The following is a 23,527-nucleotide window of genomic DNA, read 5'->3' on the forward strand; positions in this document are numbered from 1 at the left end:
ATTGGCTGGTGGGTCTGAAAAATGGTTTTTGTGAATATGAGTAACAAGAAAAACATTCTATTTCTTTCTGTACAGTCTCCCATCACGACAACTAAGAGAAGTGACTCATTACAAATACGTCAGCGTCGCGATAACTAATACAATCATTGTGAATTCCACTAGTCACTTAAAGTGGGGTGTTGAATCCACGAGCGATGAACAAAATCCGGCACGGGGTGACCCAGTCCAGGTCGACTAGCGCAAAATAAGCTTGCTCCGTTAGGGGGTGCAGCGCAGGAACGGCGCACGCCGTATCCACTAGCCTTATCGCGGTTTCACCATCTGCACCTTAAATACCAGTTAGTCAAGCGCTTACAACTCGCGTCGTTGCTGCTGCTACTTTCCGAGGAACTAGACCTGCTGTCAGACTCGCTCAAGGCAAGAAGCAGTGCCGCTCGATATAATGACGCCATTTTGAGAATGTAAACAACTGCACAGGGTTGCCAAAAAACGCCTCAAAAATGGCTGAAAACAGCCAAGCCACCCGACTAGTCCGAAAATGGCGCCAACGCGTCGTCGGAGTTCGGTGAAATCCGTCTCTGCTCGGCAGATCAACGACGAGCAGCTCCGTCGCTGAGTCGGTTATTCCCTATCAACCAGTGGAAAACGCAAACTTGCTCTAGATCGACCAGTTGAATTCAATTTCATTTCCACGGAGCCACAAAACGTGCTGCAGATCGACTAGTGGAATTCGTCGTCAGTTGAAACGTTTATATTTCGAACATCTGCATATCCGCGTACGTAAAGTGTGCTTTTTGAGACACGAGTTAAGCACATACTAGCTGATGCCAAATTGTTAGCCTATTCATCCATTATGAGACCCAAGATTGAATACGCATCCATTCTCCGGGACTCCATACAGAACGGAACACCCGAGCACTGGAGATGACCCAACGAAAATAGATTAACTTATTCTAAATATCATCCCACTGACTCTCCGACGCAACCAATGAATCTTCACGGAATAAAAACACTGCTGTTACGGCGAAAAATGAACAAACTAAAATTTATTTTACAAGGGGAAAATCGCAAATTATTGTGCAATCCTGAGCCTTACGTAACACCACTGACATCACGAACTACTAAGCACTGGCAGTAAGAATCACTCACAGCGTATAGCAGCAGAACTGGCCTTTTCAAATTCTCGTTTTGTTTATGTATAACTGAGGAGGGGAATTCACTACCTATGTCATCACTGCATGGTATAAAAGTAATCGAAAGCCTTCAAGATTGACAATACAGTGTAGTATATTTTTGTGTACTTAGCGGTATATATCTGTATAGGCTGCATTTATGTCTATATAGATATGTATATGAGTGAGTATTTCTGCTTTACTTGGTTGTACTACTAGTGTTAATGAGAAAATAATGTCTTATAGGGGGCTTTTTATGAACTGTATGTAAATATTTCTTACATTCTGTGTATTATACAGCTTTGAGTGCATTTCTGCTCCTCCTGCTACGGCCCACATTGGACCTGCAGTACCTTGTAAATAAAAAAAAATAAAAAATAAAGACATTTCGCGTGCTAGGCACACCGGTGGATCGCAGCTTCATCTAGTGGCGTCATCGCAGAAGCCTCCACGCTTCTAAGATTATTTTGCTGTACGGATGACACACTGCCTCATGCCAGTGGACCATAGCTTCTGGTCAAAGAAGCGGACGCTGTCTTTTGAGGCCGATAAGCCACATGTCGCAGCGTCTGCGAATAGAGGCGGTCGTTGACGTTGCATGGGGTTTCGAACTGGTCTTTGAGGAAGTCGCATAGAGGCGCCGGTTGGCTTCCGCATACATAGAAGGAACGTTAAGGAGAGCGCCAGCTACGATACATAATGCAAGATAGTGCCAGAAATAACTACCTCCTAAAGCATTCTAAACGCATTCTTGCACTGAGGCACGGTCTTCGTCAATATTTCTGCTTATCATACAGCATGTAGAGTTCCATATCTGGCTAAGGCGTAACTTGTTACTCTTGACCCCCTGTGAATACCCACATGTATTGCACACGGAATTTGAACCCTGCATTACGGCATCTCATAACCCCAGTGTTCCTTTGAAACATGAGATTAGATGGTCGACTCTTCATTGGTGCACCCTGAGAGGAACGACCGCAATTCCGCCGGAATTCCTGAGAACAGTACGAAGGGATAATTCAACATTTAGAAGCTATACTTTCATGCTGACGCGTACGGTAGCATAGCCTGTAAGCGTGTGCCATGAAGATTAGCGTTATTTAGGCTTCATATACAAGCGGCCGAAAAAGTCACAACAAGAGAGATGGAGTCCACGCAACGCTATGGAGATAAATTTTCCTACAAATTTTACTACAGACAACACTGGCGCTAATGTATACAGAAAATGTAAGCGTGAGCCCGCATGGGAATGATGTTTAGTGCATGGACACGCCTTACTTAGTCCTTCTCGCTTCGAACAGTATTGCTACTTTGCTAATTGATCTTTTTAACAAAACACTGCGTTATAAATAACACAAGTTGTGCATTGTGCATGTGCACAAGGTCTTAATGATATCTGCGTTTGGAAAAATAGGAGAGCTTCAAATTTTGTGGTAATAAAGGCAGATAGATCATAGCAAGCCAAGCTTCAAGGACGTGTCCAAAGACAAACCTCAGACTAACCATCATTCATGTGTTTGCTGAACGATCGCAGCGCCAGAGATCCCTCTCAAAATTTTTGTAGAAGCTTACAGACTACGCCCCTCTCCATCTCTCTTTCTGCCCATCTGTCTTCATTAAGTAAACGAAGCCAATATGTACCGACTCGCCCTAACCGCCACGCTTGTGTAAGTGCCGAGAAAGGCGATTGTGCACTAAAGAAGTAAATTACAAAGCACATGTTAACAGATGCCTACGTCAAGCTGCTGGCGATAGAGAGGAGGAATGGTGTTTTGGTGGCCTGCCAAAGGTAAATGCTTGCGACGACAAACCCACGTTGAGGCTTGCTCTGCGACGGATTGGCGGCCTTCAATTTATCCTGCTGGGTCCTGAATGCCTGTCTCAAAACGAAAGAAATACATAGTTATTCATTTCTTCGAACTGTAGGAAAAAATATTGTGGAATAAAAAGGCAAGGCATACTTATTATCAAGCCCCTAACCCGTCCGTTTGATTTTATGTAAAGACAAAATATAAATCTGGGCCTCTCCGGGCTTTTTAGACAATTTTAGCATAGCGTTCAACGATGGCGCTGACGTCATGCCCAGCGGAACACAACCTGATCGGATCGGCCATTAGCCCTCGGGCATTGGTCAAAAGTTTTTGGGCTGCACCCACTTCACCTGCCCTTCACGCGACGTCACAAAACTGCAAAAGCTCACCGCGTCAAAGTAACTTGTACGCGTTAAAGATGCATTACAATGCCGAACAAAACTGAATTTTCTTCTGAATAGCCGCACGCTACCCCGTTCCGAAATGAATAAACGGCGGCGGCCGCCTATCGCTCAGGCACTGGCTATTCGTATCTGCCGGAGAGCATGGGTTTAGTTGCGTATAATAAAACTTTTACGTTTTAGAGCACTTTCGAGATTTTTAAGCTTCCCTTGCATGCTGCTGCGATTTTCGACCAGACACCGCAAGTTAACTAAAGGAAAGCGGACCAATCGCAGACGCCGGCACCACCCTCATCATCCAGTTGTCGGTTTTCAGTGCAGTGGCTCGGCCCCATGGAATCCTTCTCCACTTGAGCGTGGTCCTCGCCTCTTGTCGGCCAATTAGATAATACAAGCCGCTCAGCGTAAGTGATATTATTCATTTTTCAAGAAAACAAAAGTGACCTCCTATGAATGGGGAGAGCGTTTGATTGGTCTGTTCAGAGAACCCTGCGGGTGACCGCCCGATGCTTGCGTTGTCAGTTACGCAAATTTGACGTCAGTAGGTTGGTATATAAACATATCGGAATAGTTTTCGGTTATAGGGCCCCAGTGGGGCAAAAGTAATGATTGTTCTCCAATAGTGATTCCACATAAATCTTCAGCGAGACTGATTTGTTGGGATACAAGATATTAAGAAAGGTACAGAATCGGGCGGCGAAGGATAGATAGACATGTAAACTTATTAAAAAATAATCAGGGTAGTCGCTAATGGTCGCGACCCCTAATCCAGGGCTCCGCTGGCTCTTGGCATCTTCTCCATTCTCTGGATCAGCTTGAGCTGGTCGATGAGGGCCGAGCTGGACAGCAGTGCCTGCCATTGCTCCCTCGTGTTTCTTCGTGTCGTGGTGTTATATGTTTTGTAGCGTGCACTACCACGTAATGTGGTATAGGACTGGTGTGGCCCCGCACCACGGGCATTCGTCCCAGTAGGCTGTATGGCGTTTGCGATGTAATATGTGTAGGTTCCTGTAAGTGCCTGTCTGGAGCCTACGCCAGGCCGCGGCATGTTCTTAAGATTTCGATAGGCAAGCGACTCCCTATGTGGTAGTTCACGATGGCTGAATACTCGAGGTCGGCAGGGTCCGGGTCTTCTGCTGCCACCCTGATGACTGCTCGGTTAAGCATGAATCCTCGAGCTGCTCTGTCGGCCTGCAGGTTACCCGTTACGCCAGTGTGAGCCGGTATCCAGCTGATGGCTTCAGTGGTGATGTCCTCAGGGTACTCATTGAGTACTTGGGCTAGGACTTGTGCAGCAGAGGTCTTCCGATTCTTCCCTGTAGGAAGTTGCAGCAGGCCTGCTGGGAATCCGTGAGGATTGTCAGTGGTTTGTTTGCGTGTTCGCCTTCGCGCATGGCTAACGCGATGGCCAGGTCTTCGGCTTCCGTGATTTTGCAGGCGCGAGTACATGCAGCGGAGGTAATGTGGCCTCGTCGGTCGCATACCACTGTCACTGCACCCTTGTTCTTCGTCCCATACATGGCGGCGTCGGTAAAACGGGCCGTGGTATGGAACCTGAATGTTTTCTGCATGTACTGGGCGCTTACTCTCCTCCTGCTGGAGTGTAGGTTAGGGCCCATGTTGCGTGGTATCGGGGCAACATGATACCGATCCTGGACGTGACGAGGTATCGAGCAGGTTTCTTGCGTTCGTGTTGTTATAGCTTAGAAACAGAAGGTTTGTAAGACCTGCCGGCCCGTGCGAGTCTGCGCATGTCTTTGTTGTTGCGACACGTAAAGCGCTTCTGCCAGTTCGCTGAAGGTGTCGTGTAAACCTAGCGCCAATAATTTTTCTGTCATCGGCAAGCGGAGAGCGGTATTAAAAGCCATCTTCAAGAGCATGTCGAACTGCTTCATCTCGGATTGTGTTACATGGTAGTAGCGCAGGCTCTGTGTGATTCTGCACACCACCAGGCTTCTGACCAGTTGAAGGGTGTCCCCTTCCTTCATGCCTTTGCTCTTAGATGTTACGCGGGAGATCATGCGTGATATGGACTTGACACTGGTTTTGAAGAGTGTAAGTGTCTGTGTGGCCCGCTGGTTGGATGCAGCCAGATGCCCAGCATCGTGAGCAGTGGCTGCTCTGGTATGAGGCCCCAGTTGAGCTTTACCTCAAGTTTTCTTGTTGGTTCTGTGGGGACTGTGCGGTTACCACGGCCTCGCCAGACTTGTAGGAGCTCAGATTTCTCGGGGCAGCATTGTAGAACCTGTTGGCTGACGTATTCTGGGATGAGGTGAGCTGCAGTTTGCAGTGATTCTTCATTTTGAATGAGGGACTTTGTTGTGGTCCAGAGTGTTATGTCGTCTGCGTAGATTGCGTGCCAAAGACCTTCTACGTCCTGTAGTTTGCCTGCGAGGTCAATTATGGCGACGTTGAAGAGCGTGGGTGAGATGACAGCAGCTTGTGGTGTGCCCTTGTTTGAAGGGTGGTACACTGGAGTCTGGATCTCCTCCTTCTTCAGCTCCGCCATGTGGTAGCTCAGGAAGCTCTGAACATAGCTGTGCGCTCGCTAGCCGCAGTTGGTGTTGGCGAGCCCTTCTCGGATTGCTTGGTGGCTAACGTTGTCGAAAGGCCCTTCAATGTCGATTGTTAAGAGGACGTGTTCGTCGCTGCGGGGAATGTCGCTGAGGACCTCTTCCTTGATTTGCAGTAGCACGTCTTGTGTGGACAGGCCTGCGCGGAAACCGAACATGGAGTCCGGCAGGTGTTCGTTGTCTTCTAAGTGTCTCTGCTGTCTCGTGTTTATAATTTTCTCGTACACCTTGCCGAGGCAGGACGCAAGCGAGATGGGTCAGAGGTTTTCATTTGCCAATTTTTTGCCCGGTTGGGGGTCATGATTATTCGCGCGTGTTTCCACATCGCTGGCACCGTACCTTGTTCCCTGTGTTGGTTGAGAAAAGCCGCGAGCGCGGAGATGGACTTATCGCTGAGGTTTATAATCATGGAATTCGTGATGTCGTCCATGCCCACGGCTGTGTTACGGGTTGTGGCTGTGATGAGCGCTCCCATTTCGTTTTCTGTGATAGGTTCGTCCGTTAGTGGGTTGGGCTGTCCTGTGTAGTGTTGTACATGGTTGTGTGGGAGCGGGACCTCCGTAGCCCTTGGTCTTGATGGCGTCGATGAGGTCTTGTTGGCTACCTGGGTAGGTGTGTAGTAACAGCTTCAGGGCTTTGTTTTCTTCTCCTTTGGTTTGTTAGGATCCAGGATGGCTTTGAGGATGTGCCATATCTTCGCCGTATGAAGGGGGCCACCGAAGGAGTCGCAGAATCTGTACCAGGCCGAGGCGAGTTGCATGGCAGATTGTTCTGCTTCCGCTGTTATTCGTGCTATGCGTGTCTTCAGTTTCCTGCTGTGTTTTCCAGTGGCGGGTTAGGCCTCGTTTGGCATTCCAAAGGTGCAGTGAGTGTGGATCCGCCTCTGGAGTCTCTTCCGTTCTGGCGATCTCTTTTGTGTGTTGTTTGTGTCCACGGAGGTTGTCGCACCGGTCTTCCAGATTCGTGATTGTGTCTACGTCCTGTTCTTGGGATTGCCTGATTTTTCGCCAGTCAGCGACTTTAGCTGTGCCGATCTCTCTGCGTAAGGGTCCAGACTGTAGTGTCATGCTTAATATGTAGTGATCAAGTTTTCGAGTGTGTTCAGCCATTCTGATCACATAGTATGTGTGATGAAGGCGAGGTCGAGAGTGGTGTCGCGCGTTACGCTGTTTCTTTCCCTCGTCGGTAGGATCGGGTCTTTGATGAGTGTGAGGTGACACTGTTCAATTAGTGTTTCTAGCTGGGAACCCTTCCAGTCCGGCCTCTGGTACCGCCACAGCGTGTTCTGGGCGTTGAAATTGCCTATGATTACCAGGGAGCTATCTTTGGCGAGGTGGAGGGTGCCCGTAAAGACCTTGCTTATGTTTGCCCTCATTTGGCTCGGAGGGGGGCAGTAAATATTTAGGAGGAAGGCGCTCTGTTTCTGCTTGCTTTTGTAGACAAGTTTGAGCGGTACATGCAGTACGTCCACGTCGTCTATGGGATTGTGATGTATGATTGCGATGTTTCCGTCTACTATCGTGGCTACCTTCCACTTGTCGTCTTGACTTGTGTGGTATTTTCTGTAGTCATGTAGTGTTGGTAGGGTACCGGGCTCTTTCAGGGCTATGATCCCGGTGGCTTTGAGGAATCAGCAATCAATTGTGTCAGCAGCACTTTTTTTTCTTCGGTACCAACGGCAGTTCCATTGCCAAATTTCTAAGTTTTCTTTGACTTGCCTCTACGGTCTAGGCATTTTGGATGTTGTCGTCGGTGGCATTAAGATCTGGTGTATTTGCTTCAGTCCTGCCACAGATGTGACCTTGTACTGGTTCTGTCGTAGTATCTTTTGTAGCTTTATGGAGTGAAGCCGGTCCTTAGGATTGCTGTCTACACTGGCTTCCATATGTTTCATTGCTGCCTCTGTGCGTTGTATTGCAGTCTGCATGTGTTATGTGTTCCATCTGGGTGCGTGTAGCGTCCATAATGACTTGCATCTCGGTGCAGATGGCATCAACATGGGTTTATAGTTCAATGATGGCTCGGTGTGGTACCATCTCTTGTGGTATTTGTGTGAGCTGTATCACTTGTTTGAGTTGTCAGTTTTCTGGTGTGAGTGTTTGTATCTGTGTGCGCATGCTCACGAGTTCCTGTTCAAATTTCATAGATGGCGGCGCCTGTGGTCCTTTATAAAATGGGGAGGCTACTTCTGACCAGCTTATTTCGTGTTCTTTGGTGGTAGTCCTCTTGAATGAAGCTGCCTTGGCCTATCGTTTGTGCTGCTAGGGGCCCTTGTCTTTGACTGCCGCGGTGGTTGGTGCCGCCTGCTGATCTTGCTTTGGCGTCGACCGAGATCGCCCTCTGGGCGACCGAAAGTGAGGCCGGGGGCGAAAGCAGGAGCGGGATCTGGAGCTCGGGTAGGAACCGGACCGGGATTCGTAGATGTTCTTAAGACTCCGAGTAGTCGAAATCGGAGTCTTCCGGCTTGGAAATGAGCCACCGCGGGTGATGGTCAGCCGTCTTGGTCAACTGAGTGACCGGGCGCGATTGTCGTTGGGTTTTGGGTGTGGTAGTGGAGGCAGGATTCCATCTTGGGGGAATGCGCTTGACCTTGTCCTTGCACTCTATTGTGACTGTGAAATGGGCCCCTCCGCACAAGGTTCACTTCGGAACACAAGTGTGTCCGGCGTCTGGGTTAAGGTGGTAGCAGACATTGCACGCTCGAGCTGTTGGAATATGGCAGACGCCTGGCTGGCGTCCGGTGGTTCGACAGATGGAGCAGAACTGCCTTGTCGGCTGGTAGTCTCGGCGAAGCATCTCCCCTCCGTAGAATTACACAGATCTAGGCACCTGGGGTTCCTCGAAGTAGAGCAGGGCTGTTAGGGATTGTCCGAGCATACGGGCAGACGATGCAGACTCCAATGTGTGTGGACCCGAAAGTTCGCCATAAGCTTTTCTTCACCGGTGCCTGCGTCGGTGCCCCCTACGACACCTTTAAGCAGACCCTCCGGTGTTCATAGGTAAAACTTCACAGGGTGTGATCGTTCATGGAAGGTGAGGCTCGTAATTTTCGTGAGGGTGGCCGCCGTGGCCTTGTGAGGGGTGCTCACGATGCTGATGTTCGAGTTGTATCGCAGGCGAACGACGAAGCCGTCCCCCTTGCAGGTCAGCACCCCTCCGGTGGCTTGGACAATCGCCTTGGCCACTTGATGTGCCCGTAGTTTTCGAACGATGATGCCTGGAGTTGGGCGCATGATGATTCTCACGTCAGTGCGCGGGAGCGGAGGCGCGCGTCGGTGAGGCCTGCTCCTTGCAACCACGTCTTCAGAAATAGGCTTTCGGGCTCCTCGCTCCTTGCAGGTAGCTCGCGACCTGGCTTTCGCGGTGTCGGCTGGCGCCTGAGTTAGAGCTTGCCCTAACAGCGTGCTTTTCAATGCCAGGGCTTGCCCCACTGGGTCTTGCTCACCACTCGATTGTTGTTTTTGCAGGCGGCGTTTTTGATGACGGGAAAGAAGCGTTTGCCACTGGGGCCCTTGTTTGTGGAGCTGCATTGAGAGGACGGGAGACGGCCCGAGAAAGGCCTCGTCAGGCAGGGGTCTCGGGTGACTCTCGGATACAATGTCCATAGTTTCGGTGTAGGTGTGTTGATGAGCAAAAGTGCCTGGGTTTCACGCGATCGTAGCGTTCCGGGATCGGTCTCACTGTAAACGCGGTGGCTGCTTGCGCGTCTCCGAGCTCCCGCGCGCCAGCGTTTCGCGTTAAGACTAAGACTACCGGCGGCATGGCCAAACGAATTGGGCTCTCGTTGGTATTAAAAACTGCGGCTCACCAAATTTCGGCTGCGCTGAGTCCCCTTGATGTTTACGAAGACATTCTACTGATCCTAGTGGTACCAGGGCTGTTTGGGCGCTTGGAAAACTTGAAATGAAGGAGCCGACGTAAAGCACATCTGCACACCTCCAGTGCTTAGAGCGCCACCCAACGAAAGGATCTTTACATTATGCCGGCCATGGTTTACGCCATTGCCCAACATAGAGCTGACAATGTCAATGAATGAATGAATGAATGGCTCATTTCTGTATATATTTTGGAGGTTGAAGCAACCATGTCGTAAACCATGGCCGGTATGATGAAAGGATCTTTACGTTATGCCAGCCATGGTTTATGAAATGACTGCTTCAACCTCGAAACTGTATGCCAGAAATGAACCATTCAGTAATTCATTCATTCACTGGCATTGCCAGGTCTATGTTGGGCTATCTTAGGAGTAGACACATTCACTTGTTACGACAGACTGAATATTCCTGCAGGGAGTGAGATTGTTAAAACAAGCAAAGCCTTTTGTGCGAATGACGCCATCTGCACGTTCTTACAGACCTAGTGCAAGAGCTTGTAGTAATGTAGTATAAGTAATGTAATACACGCTTGAAAACAACACTTTCGGTTGTCTGCCAAGCGCTTCTTTTTCTGTGCATAAAAGAAAGCGGCTGTGGTGCCCAAGCATCAGACCGCGGTGGCCTTGTATGGTTGCCAGGCTTTGTTTAGAACGAAGAAAAAGGAAAATATACGCAAACGGTAACACGTCGCAAATAACTGAAAGTGGTGTGTCCATGCGTGCTTTACAGACCTTGTATTGACAGTGTGATCTAAATTATTACCTACCCAGGTAATAATTAGTAATGCATAATCTACTGTTAGGAACACAATGAAATATATGTGGCTTCATCTGTGAAGTTGCTAACATAATAATGGGATATTGAGCATAGAAGGCATCGCTTTTTTTAGCGTTGTCGATGTCCATTTAACAGTCACAAAGTCTGTAGCACGAGACGTGCCTTTATGCATCAGTTTTAACTTTTCTTTTTGATTGTATGCCCGCAGGAATCGAGCAAAACATGGCCTTCTTGGGAGGAGCTACAGCTCATTAGGCTTTCGAGCAGAGTACCTTGCTTTCAAGGAAGCTATAGCCACGAAAAGTCCCATACGTGAAAGTTAATGCTCTCAGTTCGAGCAAACTTGCTTTGATTGTCGTGTTATGAAATGCACCGAAGAAACTGCACCGCGTACTTACACGTCGCTTCTGTACACATTGTACATTAACGACAAGAACAAAGCTGTACGTTGCTGCTTTTACAGAAAACTGCCCTATAGTACCAGCAGATTAAAAAATTTTCCAGTGCGTCCGCAGCTGTCGCAATATCCATTCGCGGCCAACGTGGGCGTGTTGGCGTCTCTCTGCTCACAGTGCAGCTTACTACTCTCACTCCACGAATGAAGTAACTCGGCGATGTTTTTCTCGTTTATAAGTGCTATAACATACTACAGAAACCATCGACCATGTAAGCGAGTAGCAGGACACTTCAAGAAAGCTATTGGCTTTATTAAACGAATTGCGCTCTTGCTTGAGTATGTCTACTGCAGTGAGGGTATTCGAGAAACGTTTGACGTTTCATTGCGTAATTCCGTAGAGAACGTAGTAGTTAAGCAGCACAGCTGTAGCGGTAGCATAGGTAGCTGTACATACAACCTTATTAGTCATGCGTTGTCTGTAGCGGCACGAACACTGGAGCCAAAGCCGAGTGCCATTTTCCTCTCTCACGCAAGACCTTGTGTATCATAACTGCTGGCGTTCAGAGCCGAATACACAAACCGCGATTTGGTTGCGAGAGAGCAAGAGCCCTTTGCGTCGGCGCCTTTGTGGCGGTGCTAAAATTAGAACCATAAATCGTCCATCACCTATATAGAAAACGACCGGTATAGCCAAAGAAAGCTGTTCGCTAAGAGTAAAAACAATTTACTTTCAACGCACATAAATGGGACTCACACTTATACCCGTTGGACAAGGGCACCATTGAACTCGCTGAAAATTAAGGAGCTCGACACATCCTGATATAGCTCGACTTAAGGAATTTTTGTTCGTTCCACATGGTCGCTAACGAGTACTTAGCAAATGCTGCCGGGGCATATTGGACGCTGTTTGGGGTAACGTACAAGCACAAAAGCTTCACCTCTAATTATCGCTAGAACTATGTTACCGGAAAAGTGTGCATTATGAAAATTTTCGGCTAAAGATTTGCTAATGGTCTAAAAGTTGAAGTGGGCGGAATAAAAAATGGTAGGCGACCCTAATATCTGAATTAGGTGTCTTTTAGGGCCACTCGCACCTCGGCTTTGGTGTTCTGTAGGTTAAGCGAGCGAAATTCTTTCCTCTGACACGATATGCGGGTGAGGAGCGATGTAGGGCGAAGAGGAAGCGCAGTGCGCGCCTACTGACAGGGCGTAGGCGCCTAGCGAGCGGCACACGAAGCTCACCTTAGGCGCCCTCTCGGTGTTGTCGTCAGTGCAGGCAACGAGCGCGCGCGCATAGCTGTTGCCAGCAAGCGAGCGAATGAGCGAGCAGGTCAGCACCGGGATAGTAGATGCGAGAGAGGACGTAGTGATGTCACATCCGCTCTGCTAGGCAGATGTTCAGATTATGCCACGCAATTTTTTTCATTAATTATCCGGTTAAATACCATGCCACCTTCTTGTGTTTGACCTCATTGGTGACGTCATTACTTCCGCTTTGGTTTCCAGGAATTTCGACTAAACCGTGCTCACGTGGCCAGTCACTAAAGTCTACGATTCTGTGCTTTGGTGTGCGGTAATCTGGACTTCTAATCAATTCTAAATATTCCAGACACTTAAGTAACTCATAACTAACCTTATGGTCTGATATCACATCTATAATGAAACCCATGACTTTTGCGCTGTAATATTATTTTTTATTTTTATTTATTGTGAATTTTGTCCCCGGTCTCTCAGGCGGTGAAACGCAAGTGCTGCGCAAGAAACAAGAGTGTCCCATGATGCTCGTGTCACTAAAAATAGCGATGACTACAGTGACACTGGAAGCCTTGTGCTTACAGCCACTTTTGTGTACGGTGTGGCACAGCTGCTCATCTTTGGCGGTTCTAGGTGTAATTTTGTACACCGATCACGACAATGCGCCCCGAACCATTTCCCAACCATTTCCCTTTTCGTTGCTAAGGGCCTTGCACAGCTTCTCGGGCGACCGGCCATTTCGCGCGCAGTTTACAAGCGCGACCATGACACTGCACACGCGCCGTGTACCTCGCAGTAAACAAGGTGGCGACTGTGTGTACAGTAAAGTGACTCTGGGTTGAAAATATAGGGCGGCGGAAAATTTGATTTGAAATTGTTCCATTTCCGAGCAAATGTAAGTTTATTGCTGACAAAAAAAATTAAATTGCATCCGAGAGCACTGTGGTAACATGAGTACTCACTTCAGCCATCAAGGGACATCGCCTAATACCTTCACCAAAATCTGCAATGGGCTCTCTTAGGGGAAGTGCGACCGTGTGCCACCCTGTGCCTCTGTCTCGTAACAAAGGCGAAGGAGGTAAAAGGAGTTCACGAGTGCCCTCGTTACACGAGTGTTATTCCCGAGTAAACTGAAACAAGGTGTAGCTTGATTGGTCAACCAACACGTCTGCTGTGGTGTCCAGCAGCGTGGCACGGCTGCAGCAGGTTGCAGGGCCGTTTTTCAACACACTGCGAACGCGTTCCCGTGATTCCTGTTATGATACGCTTCTGTGACGTCAGCCGACATTTGGAGAAGGCATGCTTCAAGTAAGAATACATTTTGTCAGATATAGTACTCTGTGGAATTAACGTTAGGCAACGCTTTCTTGAAACGTTTACATCCAATGAAATACAGAGACAGAAACCATGCGTGCAAAACCATTTGATATGTGAGTGCGGCGCCCCTGGAGGAACTGTTCGCATTGTCCTCCCATCGCATAAGTTTTGTGTCATTCGTCTTCGCCGTGACGCGTACGCAAGTGTTCATCTTCTGCACCACATTTTGCAGCATATTGATTGCGTCCATGCGCTCGCAAGACGGTAAGATGCGGGGACTAGCCACGTGACACACATGACCGCGGGGAACACTGTTAGCTGTATTGGCCCTGCTTTGATTACTTCATCTCCGCGATCGGCCCTCTTTCGTTGACACAATCTCCGGCACCTGTGTTCAGCAGAGTGAAACAGTGTTCGCAAAAAAAGCTTTGGTTTAATGACTTGTATGGGAGGCAATAAGTAGCCAAGAATTGGCCGCAGTTATCGGCACCGCGTCTGGAGAGGCGAGCTCAGCCGCAGCTCCAAAGACGAAACCGTGCTGCGTCTTTGTAGCGGCTCTCGTTGCTGTTCGAATCAGGCCACGTGACTAGTTCCAAGTGGAGGCGAGAAGCATAGGCACTTAATTTTTTTTCTTTGAGGCTGATGCCTCTTGTGCTGCACGGTTTCTGACAGCTGCAGCACTCCTGGTCACGTTTGCCACTGAATTTACGCGTTTTCCATGTCAAGCTACCCCTGTTTGACACATGTGACGCGATTTGTGTCTTCCTGTCAAATTATACTCCGTTTATTTCCGAGATTAAATGCTTGAACGTATACGCAGTATGCTTATTTCGCGTTCATGTGCGCAGTGTTCTTTGTAGTTATATACTTTTCGCCATCTAGCGATAAAATCTAGTGAGATGGACTCACCTGGAGGAGGTCGAAAGCTTCTTTTAGGATTTTGATCCTGTCGGCCACCTCATTATCTTGGATGCCAATGTCGAATACGGCGTAGTGGTATATGTTCTTTGAAGTCCAGTATTCCCCGAGAGTGCTTTGGCCTGCTGCGCTGTTCACATCCATTAATGCTGCTGTGCGGTTCCTGAAGTGCAAAAGGTCAACCATCCTCTTTAGACTCCAGATTGCGCGCGGTCGGATGTAAACAGAGGCGTCATCAAAATTCGTGCAAATACAGGTACTACTTTAGACGACAGTTTTACTGTGCCGCATACGTAGAGCATTGCAACAATTTCGGTGTCGTAGAGCCCCCGGTGAGATACGACAAAGCCGTGTGGTAGAGCGGCCGTCATCTGCCCAGCAATGGAATGCGAACGGATTCACCCAGTAATACTCGCAAGTTACATAAGCCTTTCAGAAGCGCTTGGATTTAAAATGGACGGAAGCATAAACCGGTCAGCAGTCCAGGTAAGCAAGAGATGTTTAGACTATTGGTCGACAAAATACAGAGAAGAGATCGATATACCCAGATCCGTTGCATGCCGGAAGCGGTGCAAGATAGGTAGAGAAGTTTTGAGGACGAGAAAAAGAAACTATGCAGGAGGTGTATACAAATATCCTAGAATGAAAAGAGTGTATAGTGCACTTGCTTACATCAAACAGGTTAGGTGACTATTTATCGCTGCGCCATTTGAAAGGGGATGACAATAAATCACCATCGGCGTATCCCCATTCTCACCACTGGTATTAAGTGTATGGGGAATACAGAAGGCACATGGCCTGCCATGGCTGATATTTACCGAACATAGCATCCTCCCGAGACCAGAATCGAAATGTCAAAATGTATCCCACCATGGCTAAGCAGGCCACTATAAAGAGGGGATCTCTCTCATCCGACTATGATTCTCCTACTCACGAACAACTGAATTGATGAAAAAGTGGGTTTATGCAACAATGCCACGTGAACAATTTGAGCTATTTTAGTCCCACTATGCAGAATTTTTAAAGCAAGTGACTAGCGCGAAGTTTGAGCACCCGCAGAGTCTTACGCTGTTGTCACTAGCTTCGACACATATAGAATTGTGGTAAATTACATTGTTTTAGCAAATTTCTTTCTACACAAAGAATTGTTGGGCAATTTAGGTTCACTGTTTCTCTATTATCTCACTTTTCTTTTGACTATGCATGCTAGCTATGGTGGCCATGAGCCGACTCAGGCATTTTTGTAGCTTTTTGTCGGAGTTCTAGACTTGTGCGCATACAGTGTCAAGGAAAATTTTGCTTCGCTTTTCACTGAAATATTTTGAGTGACAGCCTACAAGCAGAATAGGTTTCGACGGTGTACTTGAGCGCCCATTCCCTCAATGACGCTCAAAGGTATTCATAGTTAGGAAAGTGGCGATCAAGATCACCTATGAGCACTACAGATTCAGTGAAAATATCACAAGAGGCAATATGCCTGTGTTCGGGCAACCGCTGATATTGTCAACCAGCTATTACAACTAAAACAGTTTACCACCGACAGATTGGCAAATGGTGGTGGTAACAACTTTATTTCGTCAACAGAAAAGATTTGGTTAACTTTAGTGGGCTTCTAGGGTGCGTGAGGTGGCCGTCCGATCAGTTCCTCTAGTGCCACCTGTTATGGTAGTGAGGCCCTGTCTGTCGGCGACTTCCAAAGCCCAGCTGACGGCCTGCAGTTGAACCGCTGGGTCCGAGCTGGACACCGCATCCTCCCACTCTTGCTCGTTAGAGAGATGCCATTCTCTTTTCGGTTTTAGATTGTCGCAATCGAATAAAATGTGTGTTAAATCTGCCTTTGTGACCCCGCAGAGCTTACATTCGGGGGTGTAGACTCCTGGGTAGGCGTTGGAGTATATATAGGGGTTGGGGAAGGTGTTAGTTTGTAGCTTCCGCCAGGCCACTTGTTGATGTTTACTAAGGCTTTTGTCCGGCGGCGGGAGCGTCCTTCTGTTGTTTCTGTAGTATAATGTGATCTCGTGGTAGGTGGTCAAGGTCTCTCTGGCCGACCTCAGGACCGGCTCGCCCACTGCCCGGTTGACGAAACCTCGGGCTAAGTTGTGGGCCGCCTCGTTCCCAGGATGCGACGCGTGGGCCGGAACCCATATGATTCTAATGGGTCTGGCGTTGAAATTGTGCGGTTTTAGGATTTGTTTGGTGGGTTTGTGGACCCTCCCTTTTGCAAAGTTTCGAACGGCTGTCTTCGAGTCGCTAAAGATCGTGTTTGCTTTAGTGCTTATAATGGCTAGGGCGATGGCCGCTTCCTCCGCCTCGTGTGCCTTTTTGCTCCGCACAGAGGCGGCTGAGATTGGTTTTAGGTCCATGCCCACGACGCCTATCGAAAAGGCATCGTGATTACAGAGCTCTGCAACGTCCGTACAGACTGCCTCCTTATGGTTTGAATATTGCCTGTGAAGGGCTTTGGCTCTCGCCTTCCTCCTTTCTTCGTGATGTTCGGGATGCATGTTTTTCGGTATTGGATCTATTCTCAGATACTTGTGTATGTCTCTAGGCATTTGCACGGCATCCGTCCCTATGCATTCTTGCCTGATATCCAAGGTCCTTAGAATGTGTCTTCCCGTGGGTGTTTTTGTTAGCCTGTCGTACTGTGCGATTCTGTGCGCCTCGACTAGCTCGGGAAGCGTGTTGTGTATGCCTAACATTAGCAGCCTTTCTGTTGATGTATACTTAGGGAGATGAAGGGCTGCCTTGTACGATTGTCTTATGAGGCATTCAACCTTGTTCTTTTCCGCTGCCTGAAGTTTGAGATAGGGGAGAGAATATACTATACGGCTGAGCACGAAAGCCTGCACTAGCCTCCTCAAATCTGTTTCTTTCATTCCCTGGTGTTTATTAGCTATTCGTCTTATGAGCCTGTTGGTTTGTCCAACGCATGCGACTAGTTGGTTTAGTGTAGTTGTGTTTTTCCCGTTGCTTTGAATGTGCATTCCCAGAATTCTCAAGGTTTGTACTTCTGGAACTTTTGTACCATCAACCCTAACATCCAATTGTGCCGGGGGATCGTTTTTCTTAGGTCTGTGTCTGATAACTAGGAGTTCGGATTTTTGTGGCGAGCACGTTAGCCCGACTCTCCTGGCGCATCCGGTCACTATATTCGCTCCCGTCTGTAGCGTGTTCTCAATATCACCTTCGCTTCCCCTGACTGTCCAGAGGGTGATGTCGTCTGCGTAGAGTGCCGACGATAAGTTTGGTATGGCGGCAAGAGGCTTGGCCATGGGTATGAGGGTTATGTTGAACAGAAAGGGTGACAGCACTGACCCCTGCGGTGTGCCTTTGCTTCCTAATTGTAGTGTATCCGACTTGATGCTTCCGAATGTTATTTGAGCGTTAGTATTTCGAAAGTCAAAGCAGAAAAAAGCGTTTGTGCGATGTTTGGAAAACTGCTGACGTGGTAGAAGCAGAGAGGGGATGGGACAGCTCAGAAGAGCTTGTGTGCGTGTACTTACGTACGTACGTACGTACGTACATACATACATACATACATACATACATACATACATACATACATACATACATACATACATACATACATACATACATACATACATACATACATACATACATACATACATACATACATACATACATACATACATACATACATAATCGTGATCACATATTGCCAACAACGAAGCCAACGATAGCATCGGGGAAATTAGCTGTGGTGGAAATTAAAATGTAGAAAATAATGAACAAAAAATTAAAGTGGCGTGATAACTTGCCGCCGGTGAGTGCCGAACCCAAAACCTTCGCATTACGCGTGCGTTGCACTACCCATTGTGACACGACGACGACTATCAATGCGTACACTAACTTGGGTATTTAGAGCAGCCCTGAGGGTGTTAGCCAGAGCCACTCAAAGGAATGGTGGGTGAATGTCGAAAATCCTTTTTAGCCCGTTAGCGGATGGATTGATACTCGTCGCGAAGCAAAATTTCTCTTCTAACGCACGCATAATGCGGAGGCTGTGGTTTGGGCTCCCAGGTTCGGCACGTTATCCTTTCGTCCACTTTCATCTCTCCTCATTATATCGTTATGTTCTACATTGAAGTTTCAACTACAGCGAATTTCCTGGGTGCATTTTTTGGCTTCAGGGACTGTTGGTTTTATCTGGCCATGGTTGACAAAAATCGAGCCCCTCGGTGTCCCTTCATGAGTCGTACTCTCGTGTATACATATATACTGTAATTCTCACTTGGCTTCTCGCAGAGGCAAAACATGTATCAATAGGACTTCTGAACAACACTTTCCAATATGCTAAATTTGCTTTAAACGTGGGTCTCGGAGCTCAAAAAGCTGCGACGTAACGTTCACGCATTTCTCCTGCGTTTAGCGCAATATCACCAACGCATATTTTTTCCTAGCACCAGTGCTTCCACCGCTACTCTGGTCGGACCTAGAAGATACTGGCACTTGTCTTCTGGTGCACTGCAACGAATCTATGGTTTTCTTAACTACACCACAAAAATGTTGCACAACATTCGCAGCTTTCTTTCAAGTCAAAACTGTGGGAACACAAATGATCTCATCTTAATAGTCCCCTAATAACGTTTTAATGATTGCACATACACCAAAAAATGTTGATTTTATGTCTAACTGGGCAGTACACGGAAAGAATAAGCGTATTCAACGAAAAAAAAAATTGGTGGCTAATTTTTCATCAATAAGGGACAAACGACAGGCACAAAATTGGAAGCGGGCTTCGCCCCATTCGTTTGGAATTTTTATAGACAGATCTCGCCGCATATGACCGAAACGACTGCATTTGATTTCTACAAATTTGCTTATTCTACCGCCACTACAGGTGGGAGATCTTGCATCCGTCTTTCTTCTGTTACTGTGCTCTCAAAAGAAAGCGAATAGCGGGACAAACTTCTTCGTCCTCGTCCGGTGTACTTGCTCCAAACCAACAAATGAAACGTGCTGGCTCTCATTAAGCCTTGGCCGAATACATTTAGAAACTCCGTGCTTAACACCCGAACCTCGGCAGGAAAAGCTTAGTTTCGGTATGTTGCCTGTGGGTCACACTCGTTAATAAAAGATTAATGGCACCTGCAATTATGTCAGTGATTACAACATCCCAGACAAGAACTAGACCAGCATCTGAGTCTCCGCTGTCAGTGGGTTAAAAGGTAGAGCGGATGTAGGCAGAGATAGCTTACGCATGGGGAACGCTGATGGCGTAGGACGTCTTAGTCGATGTAACCGCTTTGTTGAGCAATTTCCGCGTGAGCGTGTCGCTGTCGTCGGTAAAGGTGTCCTTACCGCGAACGTAGTACGGAATGAAGGCATAGTCACAGGCGTCGGCGTTGATCTTGTCGTAGTTTTGCAAGTGAACGCCGAAAGTGCAGAACAATGGAGCTTCTCCCATGGGACGCTTCCCGGGGGGTGGTGTAGGTCTTGCTGTAATACGAGGAAAGAACAGCGTTGAACCAGGGATAATGCGGCGCTCAACGCAGTACAACTTTAGACGTGAAAACGCAAGCCCGAGATAGAAGCAATTCTTTCGCGCAGACTTTGAGTCGCCGAACTGAATGATGACACTACCCGATAAGGCATAATTCGCGACTGTGGTATAGTGCTTTCCATAAAGAGCGGCCGTCATGTATCACTTTGTAGGCGCTACAAAGGGAGGCCCTTGGGGAGACCGCGACAGGTCCTCGAAATTACCTCGTTGCCACGAACGCTTCTTGAATGAAGATTAAAAGGAATGCATAAAAGCGACCACACGCTGCGAGGCTGTCATACCATACCAACCCAGCGAATACATGCAAAATTACCGTATGACTAACCGCGCGAGGCACTTTGCCTTTATTCGTGGGCTTCTTTCACGCTCGGAAAAACACTTCAATGTAGCACGTCTTTATCAATAGAAAGCTGTATTGGTAGTGTTTCATGTTGCTCTGCAGTTTTCTCATTGACACTTTTCGTCTACTTATAATAATTGAGAAGTTGGTTAGTTATTAAGGCTAGTTATGTAATTAGGCGGAATGCGAAAAATAACCTGAGTATGTCCATGCGACGGCACACAACATTAGCTTGGTTCTGTCCAGCTATGTGACATGTGCATATTTAAAAATCTTAGTGCATGATAGTTGAGACACTGTTTATCTTCCAGAACACCCAAGTGCCCCATCGAGAAGTTAATGGCCACACTCTTTGTATGGGTTAGCCGTGATGACATCACCCACGTTTTCGTCGTTGGAGACTTCAGTGTGGACATTTCAAAAGCAATGAAGAGATGGTTCCCTCAGTTTTTGCTAGGAGAGTTTGGTTTGAAGTGCCACACCAAGCCAAGTTACTCAAATACTTAACAATGGTCGTGTATAGAATGAACTTTAGGCAAGATTCTAAGATTCTAACTAAGGCAAATCAGTGTATGTCACCGCAATCACAAAGCTATCGTTACTGCAATTACGAAATAATGACAATAAATGCATGTACTCTTGCCTAACCCCGTGTGATACGCTGCAGCTTCGCTGGTCATTCACCTTCACAGAGTGGAACGCCTACTCAATTTTATTTTTAAATTATTTATAGTCCTATGAAGCGTATTTATCTTGAATTTTAAAACGCAGTTGCGCTGTTTGACGACACGATGAGAGGAACTTACGTTCCTGGAAATGAGGAAAGCACGCTGTTACTATTCGCTTCTTAAAGAAGCCGTTATATTGTTTGCGAACGCTTTCACGCTATCGGTGCCCCACATGATAGATAAGCACGGCCTTGTAACTACCTCACCTGAATGTCACCTGGCAGGCGCTTGGTTAAGAATTACAGCTGTACCTTAGATGCTCATCGTATTAAATGTAATGGTTCAACTGTTCTTGGAAAGGAAATGGTGCTTAAGACTGCTAGTTATAATTATTGTGCTGCTATCAAAAAGAAAAATGCCATTCCACAATGAAAGATTTTTCTGTCCTCAATCCAGGCACAGCAATTAATATTTTGTCGGACGAGCAGCTGTAGATGATGACCGATAAGCCTACATCTGGGTAGAAAAAACTGAAAATAGCAATAAGATAGCGCTGCTAGCGGTACGTACTTAGCTCTGCTCAGTACGTACTGAATCGTCATACAGTATGATTAAATTTCTCATACGTGTCTTCAATATGGTAACTTGATGTATGAAACAACAAATTGTGGCGGAAAACACCGACGTTGATTGTGAAGCAAATGAAGCGAATATTTTATGCGAACCGCAGGAATAAATAAATAATAGACAAAATTAATGAAAAAATTCATGACGAACCGAATGGCTCAAGGTTGATCAGTGGATGAGGCGGCTTAGGAAATGGGGAAAGAGAATGGGCACCGTAGGGTACGGCCGCCACAATCACCTCATATCTGAAAAAGAAGCCGTCTCTTGGCCGTGCCACAGGAGCTCCAGTGCCGTTTCCTTGGCTTTTTTGTTTGTGGGATCGACCAATGACGCGTGGCAGCAGATCGTGAAGCCCTGGAGTCGCTGGCTTGCGCTGCTCCGCGAAGGCTGGACAATCCTATGGAGGAACGGCTTATGGAGGCTGTGCTCTGACGTTTTGTTGCCCCTGAATCCATGTAAGAGTCGATGTCGTGGTTCCGTGGCGGAGGCTCGACGCGCCTCTGTATGGCGGCGGTGTGTTTTCCGATGCACGTTCTCCAATTGATGGCGACGATGTTTAGATTGCGTGAGTGAACCGCAAACTTGTCATGTGTAGGATGGCTTGGCAAGGTCGACGCTGCATTTTCGGTGGCAATGATGGGCCTACAGGTTTCGCGTTATGTTTTCTGCTTTTTGTATTGTTTTTGGAGCGGACTCGCATTTATTCTAGGGATATATAGATGTGGAGCGTTTAGTTTGTCGCCAGCCACCCCACTTCATGAAGCTTTCCTTGCCTCCGTTAAAATGGGCGTGGCCGGTGCTCCTCGTGATGATAGTCCTCGACTGATGTACGTCTTTCACAGCTGTCTGCGAAGCCTTTTTACAGCTTCAGTGTTGGGGAGCGCAGCGGAGGTGCACCGAAGCGAGCGGACTGCTTCTTTGTCATCGGTGCGAATACGCATACTGCAGTTTCATTATTGTACGTGCCACACTGGACGCCCTGGTGACACTTCCAAAATGCATTGCTCGCGTTAATATAGGTGTTGGGCGATTGCTTCTCAAATTGCCGCCGACATACCTTGCTTGACGGCATGACAGGGTGACGACGGTCCAATGATGGTGATGGAGATGGTGACGGCGCAAGACGACAGCAGCAATACCAATATGGTATGACGACAACGAAATGGCGACCGTGTGACGAAGATGGCAGCTGACTAATTTATATGCTTGTTTAATCTACTCAGTATAAAACAATGATATCACAATGTTCTTTCAGGTTTTGGAATTTACCGAGAAACATCTTATTTTAGTAGGCTCTCTCTCGGCAAGCACACATTCCTTCAAATGATGTCTTGGGCTGTAGACAATTTTTCGCTTTAGGAGACGATGACCGCGATGGACCAGTATATTAAATGTACCTGGTTCTACCATATTTCTGTCGGTCGGTACGTGGGTACTAGACGGGGACGTACTTTCTTTCGGTTCAAATTTATTTATTTATTTATTTATTTTGCTGACAGGCACAAAAATCCTAGCCAACCAGAGGCTAACAGCTTCGCTGTAAGAAACAAAAAATAAAGTAGAGATTACGAATGCAGGCGCTCATCCAGCCAGAAATATCTTGTAAATAAGGTGAATAGGAATTGAAATCCAGTCCACTTCTTTCCGTGTGTGCGTGTCTCCATGTCTCACTGACTTACTGTTCGGTCACATACAGTACCGGCTGGCCGAGAAAACAATGTGTTGTATTTTGGATGGAATAAAAGTGGGCTTGCGCTCAGTTAAAATTGGAAGATTTCAGAGCGTTGCATAATGCTTGGAATACACGACATTCCTCAGAAATATAATTGAGCGCTTTGTGTGGAGCGCGAAAGCTGCTTTCGGGGCATGC

This window comes from Dermacentor variabilis, chromosome 3, assembly GCF_050947875.1.
Source record: "Dermacentor variabilis isolate Ectoservices chromosome 3, ASM5094787v1, whole genome shotgun sequence".
NCBI classification, from domain to species: Eukaryota; Metazoa; Arthropoda; class Arachnida; order Ixodida; family Ixodidae; genus Dermacentor; species Dermacentor variabilis.